Source organism: Cavia porcellus, unplaced genomic scaffold, assembly GCF_034190915.1.
Source record: "Cavia porcellus strain 051 isolate PalLab524CR breed Dunkin Hartley unplaced genomic scaffold, mCavPor4.1 scaffold_37, whole genome shotgun sequence".
In the NCBI taxonomy this organism is placed as follows: Eukaryota; Metazoa; Chordata; class Mammalia; order Rodentia; family Caviidae; genus Cavia; species Cavia porcellus.
In genome coordinates, this window is record NW_026947520.1 from 4,976,216 (window position 1) to 4,990,538 (window position 14,323).

The following is a 14,323-nucleotide window of genomic DNA, read 5'->3' on the forward strand; positions in this document are numbered from 1 at the left end:
CGTTCACCATCAATGGTCATTAGAAAAATGCAAATTAAAACCACACTGAGATTTCATCTCACTCCTGAAAGAATGGCCAAGATCAAGAAAACCACCAACAACAAATGTTGGAGACGCCGTTGGGACAAAGGAACTCTCCTGCACTATTGGTGGGAGTGTAGACTGGTACAACCATTGTGGAGTTCAGTCTGGAGATTTCTCAGAAAGCTGGGACTGGAAGCACTTTTGACCCAGATATTCTACTTCTAGGCATATTCACAGAATAACTAAAAGCATCATTCCACAGTGATATATGTGCACCCATTTTTATAGAATCACAGTTTGTAATAGTCAAATCTTTGAAACAACCTAAGTGTCCATCAACTGAGGAATGGATAAAAAAGTTATGGTGTTTTTATACAAAGGAGTACTACTCAGCTGTAAAGAATGATCACATTGACATATAAATAAATGGATGCAGACTGAGACCATACTCCTAACTGAAATAAATCAAACTCACATGTATAAATACCAAATATATTCCCTAGTATAAGAAATGATAATACATAGAAGTATGTGGTAATCATGATACCCAATCATATTGGTTTGAATCCATATAACGTTTTCACTCATTCAGTGCAATAGTTTTACCGTGGGTTTTTCGATTTTAGTATCAGTGATAGTACAAATAGCTATTCTGAAGAAAATAACACATCATAAAATCTAGTGCTGATTTAATATCATCTTCTTTGGAACTCCCATCAAGTTGTTGTACATGTTTCCACTTGTTTTAACATGTTGTATCTTAATATATTTTACTGTGATAGTATAAATAAAATTTTTTACAGGCAAAGAGATAATATAGAAATTGTTGTTCATTTTCTGTTAACTTGCTCTAAATACCCTGTAATTCTTTCATTCTCTTGAATGGCTTCACACTGTCTTGATGTGATTGATTCTATAGTATATGAAGTTATACTCAAATAATTCAAGGAAAGAGGCACTATGGTGACTACTATTATGTTAGATTACCTGGTGGTGAAACAAAATGATGCTTTAATTGTTCAGTTCTGGCCTGTGTTGTTCTATTACAATGTCGCTTTTATCTCGATCACCCTTTTTAAAAAAATTATTCTATTTTTTCTTATTCTTTTTCAATTAAAGGAAAACTAAATTAAAAAATAGCGGGATATATTATAGTAACTCTTTTGTTTTCCTATTAACCTTATTTTAACCCGAGTATTCCTCTCCCCATCTTGTTCTGCCTGATTTTACTATATTCTATTTTGTTTGGTAGTATCAAGTTTGAGGGTATAGGCAACCACTTTGTAGGCAATAAGATTTACTATGATGCCCATTATGGTTTGACTATTATCTTCTTTTGAAATTCTGTAAGGTCTCCAGTTTAGATTTTATTGGTCTTGTTCTCTACTGTTTTGATCAATTCTATTATACCTGATAATATAGGGAACTCTTTTTAAAAATAGCAAGAGGCACAGTGATAACCATTTTTGATCACCTGATATTCTATTTTTGCATCAAGTACTATGCCCATCCTTATGTTCTAACCAACTCTGTTTTGTTAACTCACTTGAGGTTTTATTCTCTTCAAAAAAAGTAATAAGAACTATGGGAGTAAAAAAAAAAACCAAAAGTGCATTGTTATTGTGAGGAAGAGAGGAAAGGAAGGTGATCTAAGGGATATAAGGGCCTGTTTGTGTGTGTAGTAAGGAAAACCATATTACTGAGCTTTTTTGGATCATTGAACAGAACTGTCTGCAGTCTTGCTGTAGGAATGTTCACTTTATATGCTTTAATTTTATAATTTGGACAACTGTTTCTAAGAAGACAATGTGTAACCTATTATCTAGTGATTTCTTACTGTATTTTTTTCTTGAAATTCTGTATGATTTGTACCTTTTACTGCTTTGTTTTTTTATGTTTTATTTCTCCTTAAATAAAAAATTAAACCTGGAATTTATATCTTTTATTTATTTATTTTTAGGTACTGGGGATCAAACTGATGACCTCACACTTGCCAGGCAGGGGCTTAAGCCACTGAGCTAAATCCCCAGCCTCAAATATATATCTTTCACATCTTATCATCTTCAGAGTAGTTGCCTCTACTCTTGGACTTGATACCAGCAAGCATACCAAATGTGAATAAAATCAGTCAAGGCCAAATAACATTCAGACAAACCAGCTTCAAATAAGATCAGTCATAGTAAGAAAATGTAAGTAATACAGATTTTCAGTGTTAGTTAATAGGAAATTAAGGATAGTTACCATCATGGTATAACCTGCCATTTTTGGGTTATCTCTCTGTGCCCTCAAATCTAATATGAGTAGACAGACCTGAAGAAAATATAATCAAATTAAACAGAGCAACAGAACTACTGTAGCTTTTAAATCCTGATACACTTTTAACAATGTGCTCTGCCTTCTTTTTTTAGGCAGTTCCTCACCTTTCTCCTTCTCAGGATACTATTATTCACTGTTCAGAGTGAAATTGTTTAGTCTCTTATGTTCAATTTCAGCATACATAAAAATAAAGATGTCTACTATGAAGAGAATGAGACACATTATGGTAATCATTATCAAATTCCCCAAAATGAGTCTTGAAGATCAAAAAAGCCTGCATCATCCTGTAATTATTTGATTAGTTCTATAATGTTCAGTATATATTCAATGCATGTGAAGATGGGAACAACTATTTTGAAGAAAACTAGAGACAGTAAGATAGAAAATGAACATCTCAGTGGACTTGCTTTGAAACCTGTGTTTCCTTAACTTATTTGTTATGAACTGTTCAGTTTTGTCATGTTTAATCTTACCATCTTTAAGATAAAAAACAAGTTTGCAGAACAGATAAGCATATTAATGTTTTTGTTGGATCACTGAGGTAAATTGTTTGCAGTGTCATTATTTTAATATCACTTTGTGTGTTCTAATTTTGTAACTTGAACAATTACTTCTAAGATGACAATATGTAACTAATCAACTAGTGATTTCTTATTGTTTATTTTTCAGAATTTCTGTATTATTTCTACACATTTTGGTTTTTTCTTTAAATAAAAATAATTCACCAAAAATATAAAAATTAAGGTTTAAAGACAAATTATTAAGTACATAGACACTATCCATACTTGAAAGTGAAAAGCCCATTTCAGTTTACCATGTTTAATTACAAGATGCCATGTTGAAGCACAAAGACACTTTAAAAAAACTAAAGAGGTGTAACTAATTAATGGAAAACCATACAAAATATGTACTTGAGTAGAGCACCACCTCAGATTTGTCATTTCTGGAAAATTTGTGAAGAAATATTGACATCAAACTTCTGTATTGATTATTTCTTCAGGTCTACTTGGACTTTTTAAAGTAAAATTGGATGTAAACTGTCTGAAGAGTGCTGCTTTTTCTATGTATTTAACAACAAACATGGATTGCCATATTTCTCACACTGTTAATCCACATAGGATCTCAGCCCAGTGAGCTCTTTCAGATATGTAACAATGATCCTGTGTGCTGAGAGTATACCCATAATACATAGAATTTATCTCTTGTGTGAGCTTCTTCACGTATTTCACTTACAATCTGGCTGCTGAAAGTGTCTCCACTTGCTTATGTAGCCAGTGGTTCTTCCCAGTGTGAATTCTTTCATGTGTTTTGCAATGACTGTATGTGGCAAAAGCTTTGCCACATTGTTATATACATAGGGTTTCTCACCAGTGTGGAGTCATGGATGTATTTTACAATATCCATGTGTGGTGAAAGCTTTCCCACATTCTTCACATAAACAGGGTTTCTCAACAGTGTAAATTTTTTCATGTATTGGACAATGAGCATTTCTGCTGAAACCTTTCCCACATTTCTTACATATATAAGTTTTCTGCCCAGTGTGAAGTTTTTCTTTCTTTTTTTTTTTTTTTTTTGTCTTTTTCATTTTTATAGGTACCAGGGATCGAACTCATGACTGCCTGCTTGCAAGGCAGGCGCTTATGCCACTGAGCTAAATCTCCAGCCCCAGTGTGAAGTGTCTCATGCATTATGCAATATGTACTTGTGCTCAAAAAATTCTCATGATGCTTATGTACACTGGTTTTATCTTGAGTGTGAACTTTCATGTTTCTTACAATGTCCATGTTGGGTAAAAGCTTTCCCACATTGCTTACATATATAGGGTTTCTCTCCAGTGTGAGTTCTTTCATGTTGCTTACAATTTCCAGAAGTGGTAAAACCTTTTCCACATTGCTTACATACATAGGGTTTCTCTCCAGTGTGAATTTTTTCATGAACCTTACAATATGCATGTGTGTTAAAAGCTTTCCCACATTGCTCACATACATATGGTTTCTCTCCAGTGTGAATTCTTTCATGAACCTTACAATGTCCATGTAGGGTAAAAGCTTTCCCACATTGCTTACATACATAGGGTTTCTCTCCAGTGTGAATTCTTTCATGAACCTTACAATATGCATGTGTGTTAAAAGCTTTCCCACATTGCTTACATACATATGGTTTCTCTCCAGTGTGAATTCTTTCATGTCGCTTACAATGTCCAGATTTGGTGAAACCTTTTCCACATTGCTTACATACATATGGTTTCTCTCCAGTGTGAATTTTTTCATGTTGCTTACAATTTCCATGTTGGGTAAAAGCTTTCCCACATTGCTTACATACATAGGGTTTCTCTCCAGTGTGAATTTTTTCATATTTCTTTAAAACTTCCCGTGTGTTAAAAGCTTTCCCACATTGCTTACATACATATAGTTTCTCTCCAGTGTGAATTCTTTCATGTTGCTTACAATGTCCAGATTTGGAGAAACCTTTCCCGCATTGCTTGCATACATAGGGTTTCCCTCCACTGCAATATTTTTCATGGATCTGAATATTGTGGTGTGTTTCTGCTTCTTTCACTTTCACATTGCCTTCTGCAGTACAAAGGAATACTTCTTTACACTGATTCCAAGATGTATGTCCATAGGATTTCCCTAGCTTCACATTTCTGAAAAAAGAAAAATCACATATAGGATTGATAACCATATTACTAAGTTTTCATGGGAGAGTTGAACAAAACTTTTTGCAGTCTTGCTGTTTGAATCCCACTTCATATGTTTCACTTTTGTATTTCATAAACTATTTCTATGAGCAGCATATATAATCAATGTCTTTAGATTTCTTACTGTTTATTTTCACTTTGAAGGGGGTATTATTTCTACTTATTTTGGGTTTTTTTGTCTTTCGTTACATTAAATTAAAAAAAGAAAAATTCACAGTGAAATGGGTCTCAGTTTAATGACTGCATTAAAGTCAATTTCTGTTTTTAATGCCTGCTAAGAAATTCTGACCATGAAGTAACAGAATGGCCTTGTAAGACATGTTGAAAACAACCATTCCCAAAAGAATGGTACACATTTGGAAATATTAAAATTTGGTACCTTTTGAAATGCAGAATCTTTAGCTTCACTTTGAGCATGGGTACATATGTGTATCACATACAGATCATTCTGAAATGTTTCCCCATCACAATCTCCCTTCAGTCCTTAACCTGTAGTTAGTTTCCTTTTCCATATGGTCAGTATTACTTTACTCTATTAACTCTCTTTCATTTCATTCCACAATTTATATTTTGGTTTCTTGTCTAAAAGAAACCCTGTGACCTTTTAGGTTTTAAAGCTGAGCTATTTCACTGAATTGATGGGAGAAAGAACCACCTATTTCTTAGGGCAAATGACATTATATTCTTTATTTTTTGATATTATATAACACATTTTTTTTCTTTTCCATGCTGGGAATGAACAACAGCTATTATCATAAAATCTATAGCTTTTTAAATCTGTTTTAAGACATTTTCACTGATCATTAAGCTGTGAGGTTCAACTTGAATTTGCCATTCTGCAAAATCTGATTCCTAGTGTGCTGGATTTACAACAATGCACAATCACAGAGAGTCTATTAACATTTTCCTTCTCCACAAATCCAGTGATAGATAGCTAAGCTTCTTCAAGGCCTGATCTATTATAACTTGATCTGCTTTGTATATGAGCAAGTATGTATCAGTATTTTATGCAGATTTTGAATTTTTAAAAATATATCCAGGACAAGTATGAGGGGATCAATTTCTAGAGACAACTGCACACTGATATTCAGAATGAGTGCACTTAACATTCCACCAGCTTTCTAAGAATTTTAGTTAGAATGGTGGATTCTTTAAAGCATGGCTTGGAAACACAAGCACTCCATTTTATTTCAAATTCTATTGAAATCGAAGAAATATTTAGATAATGAATGTGTTGTATTCACATGTATATATGGGTAGAAAAACTGAAGGGAGAATGTCATAACTCAAAGTGTATGCCTTTCATACACATCTATATGCAATGTCATACAATTCCATGATTTAATTCACTCATTATACATACCCTAGCTTATACGTCTTTGGAGACTATTACTGACAATAAATTGAATGGTGCCTCATTTCTTTGGTGGTCATTTTTCTGCTGACTCACTAATTACTCAGGAACATTACTTCTCCTTGTGAGTGCGAATTACCTTAAGTATCTCCAGTAAATTTTGCCTTCTTTTTCAGCTTCCTGGATATCCCCAAGTCCTCCTGAATTGTAGACATAGAAATATCAGTGCTCATTAGAATTATACATACAAATTAATAGATTTTGTTTAGAGTTATGATATAATGTGTCCAGGTCTGAGCTATTTTTAAAAATATTTTCACATTGTTTTTAATGAAACAGCACTTATGCGCGACATACAACATCCTGACAGCATGAGTGACAAAAGTATTTTGTCCTTACCTATTGCAGTCATGTTCCTAAAGGTTTCGCCCATCACATCTCTGTAGAGGTTCTTTTGGGATGGACTCAGCAAAGTCCACTCCTCATTGCTGAAGTTCACAACCGCATCCTCAAAGGTCACCAACTCCTAAAGGATACATATATTTCTCACACGAAGGTTGAGACACCAGGTTTGGGATATCTTAACTTTTCTCCTACAAATCTGAATCAAAAGCAAAGTGTGGTGGTATATATCTATAATGCCAGCACTCAAAATGCTGAGGCAGGATAGTTTCCGTGAGTTCAGGGCAATTCTAGGCTCCATAGTGTGTTCAAATCCAGGTGATATACATACAGAAAAGTTGTCTCAATAACGCAAAACAAAACTAAACAAATAAAACCAAAACAACACAGCTGAATGAAGACTGATTTCATCAAATTTAAATCCAGGTCTTGGTCATTAATTTAGTGAATATATACATTTTTGAAGACAGCAAGTTTGATGATAGATGGCAACTCACTGCTAATGTAACAGTGAAATAGGAGCACTGATTCTTGTGCTCAGTCACTGCAATATTCCCTGTTTACTGTCTCTAAAGCAGAGCTCACAGTGAGAAGCCTGTCTGACCAGCATCCACAAAGCACAGAAGCAGATAAATATCCCATCAATCAACTGGGAAGTAAAACAAGCACCTCCCTTCCCTGGTAAGTGGTGATGATGTTGCAGACTGTGGCCTATCCAGGGGGCAAACCAGCAGCAGCTCCTGAGATCCATGCCATGCTGGAATTTAGGACACTTGGAAGGCAATCAAGCACCACTTCTCCATGGTAATGGAGAATGTGGCCCTTCCAGGGGGAGAACCAGCAGCAGCTCCTGAGATCCGCGCCATGTGGGAACTTAGGATGCTGTGAAACCAAACAACTAGCCTGTCGCCCTACTAAGCAATAGTGAACATACTGATGCATGGCCTAGAATCAACATCCCACATCCCTACCCCTCTTCTCCTGTTCACCCCCCATTAGCAAATGGGAATCAGAAATCTGAGGGTCTGCTGGGAAGCAGACCATAACAAATAAGGGGGACTCCCTTCTATTAGCTCTTTGAAGGCAAATATATTTATTACTGTTTTGCTCTATTCTGATTAATTGTATTGCTCTGTACAATATTCTGTTTTGGTAAGTACTATAATGTTCTGTATTTCATTTCATTTTGATATACGTGTTTGAAAGAACAACTACTATAAAGATAATACATTACACTGTGATACCTATTACTGTTATCCCAGTAACCTGTTGTGAAGTTGTGTACCAATTTCACTGTATGATCATAGTTGTATTTGTTCTGTTGTATTTTACCACTTTCAAAATTTAAAAAAAGAAAAAAAAAAATCTCATCAATCACTTAGGCCAGTGAATACTTTGTTCTTAATATACTTCAGCAGCATTTTGAAACATGAATTTGTTTTCATAGAAGAAAACATAAATAACATCCAATATGATATACAAATAATACCTCAAATGTTAGTGGAAAACACTGTTTTTAAAAAATAAGTATATAAAATCGAAGCAGGCCCAAGCTTTAATTCATAGCTCACTGTCACCAAGCGATCACTTTGAATTCAGATATAAGGAATATATCTTGGGAGGCTGGTGAAGGAGTTCTTCCTTGAATTTGAGGCTACCCTAAGTTACAGAGCTGTCTAAAATAGAGAAACCCTGACTGAGATAGCCTACAGACAAAGTGAAACTTGATAAGAGAATGCATAGGACGCCTTTGGTTTGTTTTTAAAAATTGTAGCCATACAATACGGAAAAATTCCAACAGTATTCAACACTTTCTGAGAAACAATGTGGATCTCTTCCATACAACAAAGAAAACACTTTCATAGTTGGGTATTTAGCTCAGTGGCATGAACGCCTGCCTGGAAAGCGTAGGTCATGAGTTTGATCCTTGGTACAAAAAGAATCCAAATTTCACCTTCATTCACTGGGGCATAATTAGAGATAATCCAAATTAGATCTTAAGTATGCAACACAAAATTCGTGGGTTGACAGGGAAGTGAAATACTGATTGAGCTGGTGTTGATCACCTCAATGAAGCAATCAGAATGGTAATTTAGCTTCATGCTTACTGTAAGAACTACCTGAATTTCAGTGAATACCCTCTCTGTTGTATGTCCTGCTATAGGCTTCCTGAATCCTGTCAGTCACTTGCACATCTTTTCCACACTCCTCTAATCCATTCTCAGCATGAAACCCTTCATGCCTAACGATTGATATCACTGCAAAATTTCTTTTTAGAGCTTCTCCTTTACACCACTTAGTAAATTCCATTGCAGAGCATTCCCATATTTAAACTGTCTATGAACAACCAAGCCACTAAATCTGCTCTTAGTTCTGAGATGACACACTTATTCCTTTCCATTCAGAAGGATATCATGTGTATATGTCCATGCAGATGCCTGAATTTCAGCATTTGTCAATGAAAATTTAACAGATAGCCCTTTCTGGAATTTGTCCTTCACAAAATTTTACCCTGTCCTTGATAACACTTTCATATTTGCTTTATTTTTCTCAGACTTCAAAACTGTATGGCTGTTCTCACAAACCTAGTCTGTGAGCAAGGATGCCACCCAAATAATTAAGTATGTTCAGAAATTATTTTGCACTGATCTATATAATACACAGGAGTTCACCAGTTGTTTGGGAAGCCTTTTTCCACTGAGGCACACTACTACATATCTCTGAATTTGCCACTACCTGTCATGAGGATGGAAATATGAGAACCTACTATAAATTGAGGAGATCGCTATAAATACAAAAAAGCCCAAGTTTAAGGTGAGCCATTGTGGCAATGAGGCCCTGCATTACAGACATTAAGAAACTTTGGACATTCCAGATCTGCTACTCTGAGGAAAGAGAGCATAGACCTAGCTCATTACTGTTCTACAAGCTACAAAAACATCATAGCCAGGTATTCCCAAGCTCCTTCCAATGCCTAAGATGGTGGAGTTACCAGGCCAGCAGTGAATTTCAAAGATGATACTTGAGTCTGATGTTGTCATAGTGAAGCCAGGGTTCTGGGGACCCCAAATCACCCTTGCCAACAGCAAGAGGCAAAAGAGACAGTGAATGACTGATGGCCAATGCTGGAGGACCTCAGGAGCTGAAGCTAACTAAATACCTGAGGCTCCAGACACCACACTACTCCTAAATACTTGTAACTGGTTTCACCCAATCCATCCTATCTCTGGGCTCCCCTCCACGACCTCACCATTCCATGGCTCCAGAATTTCTCAGGTTCTTTGCTAATCAGGCCACAGGACATCAAAAGTACTAAATGAGATCCAGCAAGTGTTTTGCTACCAGTGTCGTACTCAGAAAAGGTAAATCATGCTGAGACACTGGAAGAGACAAAAGTCACAGCCAGCAATGGCCGGAAAATTGGACAGTTCATATAGCCTGCCCCTTCATCACTGATTGACTCCTGCTCTATTGCCCTCCTTCTGAGTCATGAATCAACAGGGAAAGAAACCCTTCCGTGCAAGAGATGATCCCAAATGAAAGATTGTAGTGCAGAGACTTCTGGAGTTGCCATTCTTCTACAGTGGTGAACTCAGCTCAACCAGAGGAGTATTTGTACTGAAGAGCTTTACCTCAGGCTTTTAATTTTCAAATCCATTTTATTTCAGTGAAAAAAGAACACATCAACTAAAATTAAATTTCAAAACATGTCAATCAGGGGCAACACTGGTATATACATTGCACACTCTCATCCCTAGAGCTTTCATCTAGAGCACAAGATATCTGTAATCAATTATCCAAACAGTACTGTTACAGGCACCTGAGTTATTTAAATAGTATTGGCATTAGGCAGGGCTAGGTCCTCCAAGGAGTCCATGCAGGAGACCAGATACCGTGCAACTATGAGGAAGACTGACACCTCATGGTATGGGCCTAGTCTCAAGACAAATGATAAGCAAATTCATCCATATCCTAAAGACTGATATTTTAAATAGTCCCATAGCACTATGAGGAGGTCAGGAGTCACCATTCAAAGAAAAGTATCCTTATCCTAAGGACTGACATTTTAAATATTTCCTATCATCCTGATGAACTCAGGAGTTACCCTCCCAAAACCCTAAGGGAAAAGTCACTGCTGCCTAAGAATGCCTGCTTCCTATGTGACTCCCTTCCCCCTTTGTTCCCAATTTAATCAACTTTACATGAACTTATAATCTTATTGGCTACCATAGCTCTGTCCCATCTTATGCCCATCTGCATTGTGAGTTCTGATTTTTCCCCACCTTAAACTCATCTCACCACATGATTTTACTCTATAAAGATCCCTAGAAAGACAGTGTTTGGCATCCCACTCAGGACCCCTTCTCTCTCTGGGGTAGCTTTCTTTCTCTCTATATTGTGCTCTTAATTTCTGTTGTTCCTAAAATTAATTCTTTGACTTTAGAGAACACAGACTCATATCAGACATATTAGACCGGGGGATTCATTACTCTATAGCAATATCATTATAAATTTTTCTCTTTCCTGAAGTCAGATAAATCAGTAGTAGTTTGTATTCTACAATGTTGATCTCACCTTTCCAGGGATGTTTGCAATGAAGGGCTTTATCCCTGCCTTTAAGTGCTACTTTTGTTTTCTGAAAGTGAAATGATCTGTAATTTTGGTGATGGTATCTACAATGCATTAAGGAAATGACTAACAGTATTTCTTATGAATGGTTTACTACCAGCCATAGAGGAAGACAGGTGGCAAAAATTCATTGTTTTGATTTCTTCCTTGAAACTGAAGGATGTACTTGAAAGAGTTTTGCCCTAGAAACAATTACAGAACCTCATGGTGGTAGTTCAAGGTGGAAGAAGGCAAAATTAGGGATGCTTACTCATATGGCCATTTCCTCTTTTTTCCTTGATTACAACTTCCTCTTTCTTTCCCAGGGCCCTAGAGAAAATTCCCATCAGCTCCTTGCATGACATCAATGTCCCCTCCAAGCACCACATCCACTCAAAAGTCATATATACCTCTGTTGTAGTCTAGAAAAAGTAGCTTCATTATTTTTGTATCATAGCAATACCTATAACTTGTTCTTACTGTATATGTGTTTTTACCTTCCCTGTCTGGATGACCTAATTAATATGTTAATCAATGCTCCCCTCTGTAAAGAATTGTAAAATTTTATCTAATTGATATGTTAACCATTGTTGCCCTCTACAAATAACAGATGTGATGCTAAGATAAGCTAACAGAAGTTGTTAATCACTGCTAGACTTCTTGTCTCTGCTGAGGAAAACAGGATTTCTTCTTATCTAACTTTGCTTGTTTACAGGAAAACTTGCTTGTTACCTGAATCTTGCTCTTCCCATGAAATGTAAGGCACCATGTTTCTGTTTTGTAGTGTGCCACACCCCATCCCCCTCCTTGCATTGTGTGACCAGCAGCTGTTTGTGGATGTACAAGATAAAAGCCCTGACTTTTTTCTGTCAGATGCCCAGTCTCCAAATTGGCTCCCAGAGACTACTTGCCAGGCCTGGCCTAAAATAAAACCTTTGCTCCCTAAATTTTAATTTCTTGCTTCCTTGCATTTTATTCTGGGGTCTGAGTTATCACAACCACATAATCCCATAGTTAGTCCAGGAGGAGGGTAGCCAAAACCTTGGTGGCTGTGGGCTCCTCTCCACATTCTTTAAATAAAAGGCCACTTTTACATTTCTTATATTCTGCTTCTCTATTGTGCTAATTTACCTCCTCAGTCACTCAGTAATCTAACCCACTTTAAACCTATCTCACTGTTGTGTCCTAGTTCTAACCAATGTGCCCCCTTCCTGTTCTATATGTGCCATTTCAATAGAGATTAAAATTCCATCTCCAGTAAAGACTTAAGTTTCAGCTCCTTGTGAATTCCCCTCCCTTCAAATTCTTAGGTTACCTCTCCATTTAACATAAAAGATTTGTTTCAGTTTCTTGTAATTCTCCCCCACCCCCACTTCAGCCTATCTGCAATACAATGTTCTGTCCCTAAGAAATGTTTAACTACAAGAAAGTTATCAAAATGGGTCAAAGTTCGCAACATTCCTGTGGTTTTCAGCTTTAAAACCCAACCTTTTTAGCTGTAAGGCACACAGTCTCCAAATTGGCTCCCTGAGATTGCATCACCTGGCCTGGCCTAAAATAAAGTCTTTGCTCCCCAAATTTTAATCCCTTGCTTTCTTGGGTTTTATGCTGGGGTTCGAGCTGTCACACTCACCACATGATTTTATTCTATAAAATCAGAGTCCTTTGCTACTGGCTCAGAATCCCTCCTGTTTCTCTCAGACAGAAGCTTTCTGATAGGATTTTTGGTGTAGTAAAGAAGAGAATATAAAGTCAAAATGGCCTTTATTCTAAGACCATGGAGAAAACCCCATGACAACTGGGTGTCTGGCTTTTTTTTCTGGAAATCTGTGGGCAGCATACATATAGTTTTTGATTGGGTGCTGCTTAAAGGTGGCATTGCTGATATGCAAGTACCTGATTGAGATTCTTTTCTGGCCACAGGTAGGTTGAATAGGGAAGAGGAAAGTGACTTCAAGGTAAAAGTCCCCTGGTTCCAACACCCACTTCCAAAATATGCGATTTAAAGCAAAATACTTTCACTTTCTTTCTCTCAATAAATATATTCCGCCTTTCAACTCTGTTGTTCCTAAAATTCATTCTTGCATTTTAGACAACACAAACACATACCAGACATAGAAGGTCAGGAATTTCATTCCACTATATCATGGTATGATTGCCTCTATTTCTAACTAACTCAGCTGCCTGTAAATTTAAAGAATTGTTTATCAATTTGACTTGGAGTAACTGTAGCAAATAAAATGTTCTTAATGAGTATAGAGAAATATATCATTAAATTGAAAAAATGATTATCACAGTTTTTCTACCTAGCACCAGCCAACATTTTCAACTTTCAAGTATGTTGAAAAACAAAAAATAAAAACAACTCAGAAAATAGCAATCCTATAAGGGACAGTCCATCATTCACTGTAATTGCCATGTTTTCTGCAGGTATTTCATAGACCACAAAAGAAACATTAAGCCTATTAAATACCAAGTATCCATTTTAATAAATGTGCTCATAGCACTGCATGGTTGACAACTGTGCTTTTTTTTCTGTATGAGGGATTGAACTCATGACCTTGTGCTCTACAGGCAGCTCCTTATATCCCTGAGCTCAATCCCCAGACCCAACAACTTTAGATATTAAATATGACTATTAACAATGTTTAATTTGCCATTAACATATTTAGTTATAAATTTTGTAAACCTACATTTTCACAACTGAAATTATTTTCTTTTCTTGCGGTTTAAATTACTTTTTTTTTTTTTAAGTACAAGGGATCACATCTATAACCTAGCACTTTCCAGGAAGGCCCTTTTGCCTCCTGAGCTAACTCCCTGGCCTGTATTAATGAATATTTCACTTTATTAATTCAAATATAACTGTGATTTTAGCAAAGGATGTCAAGGTAGACAGAAATTGATATACAATCAGA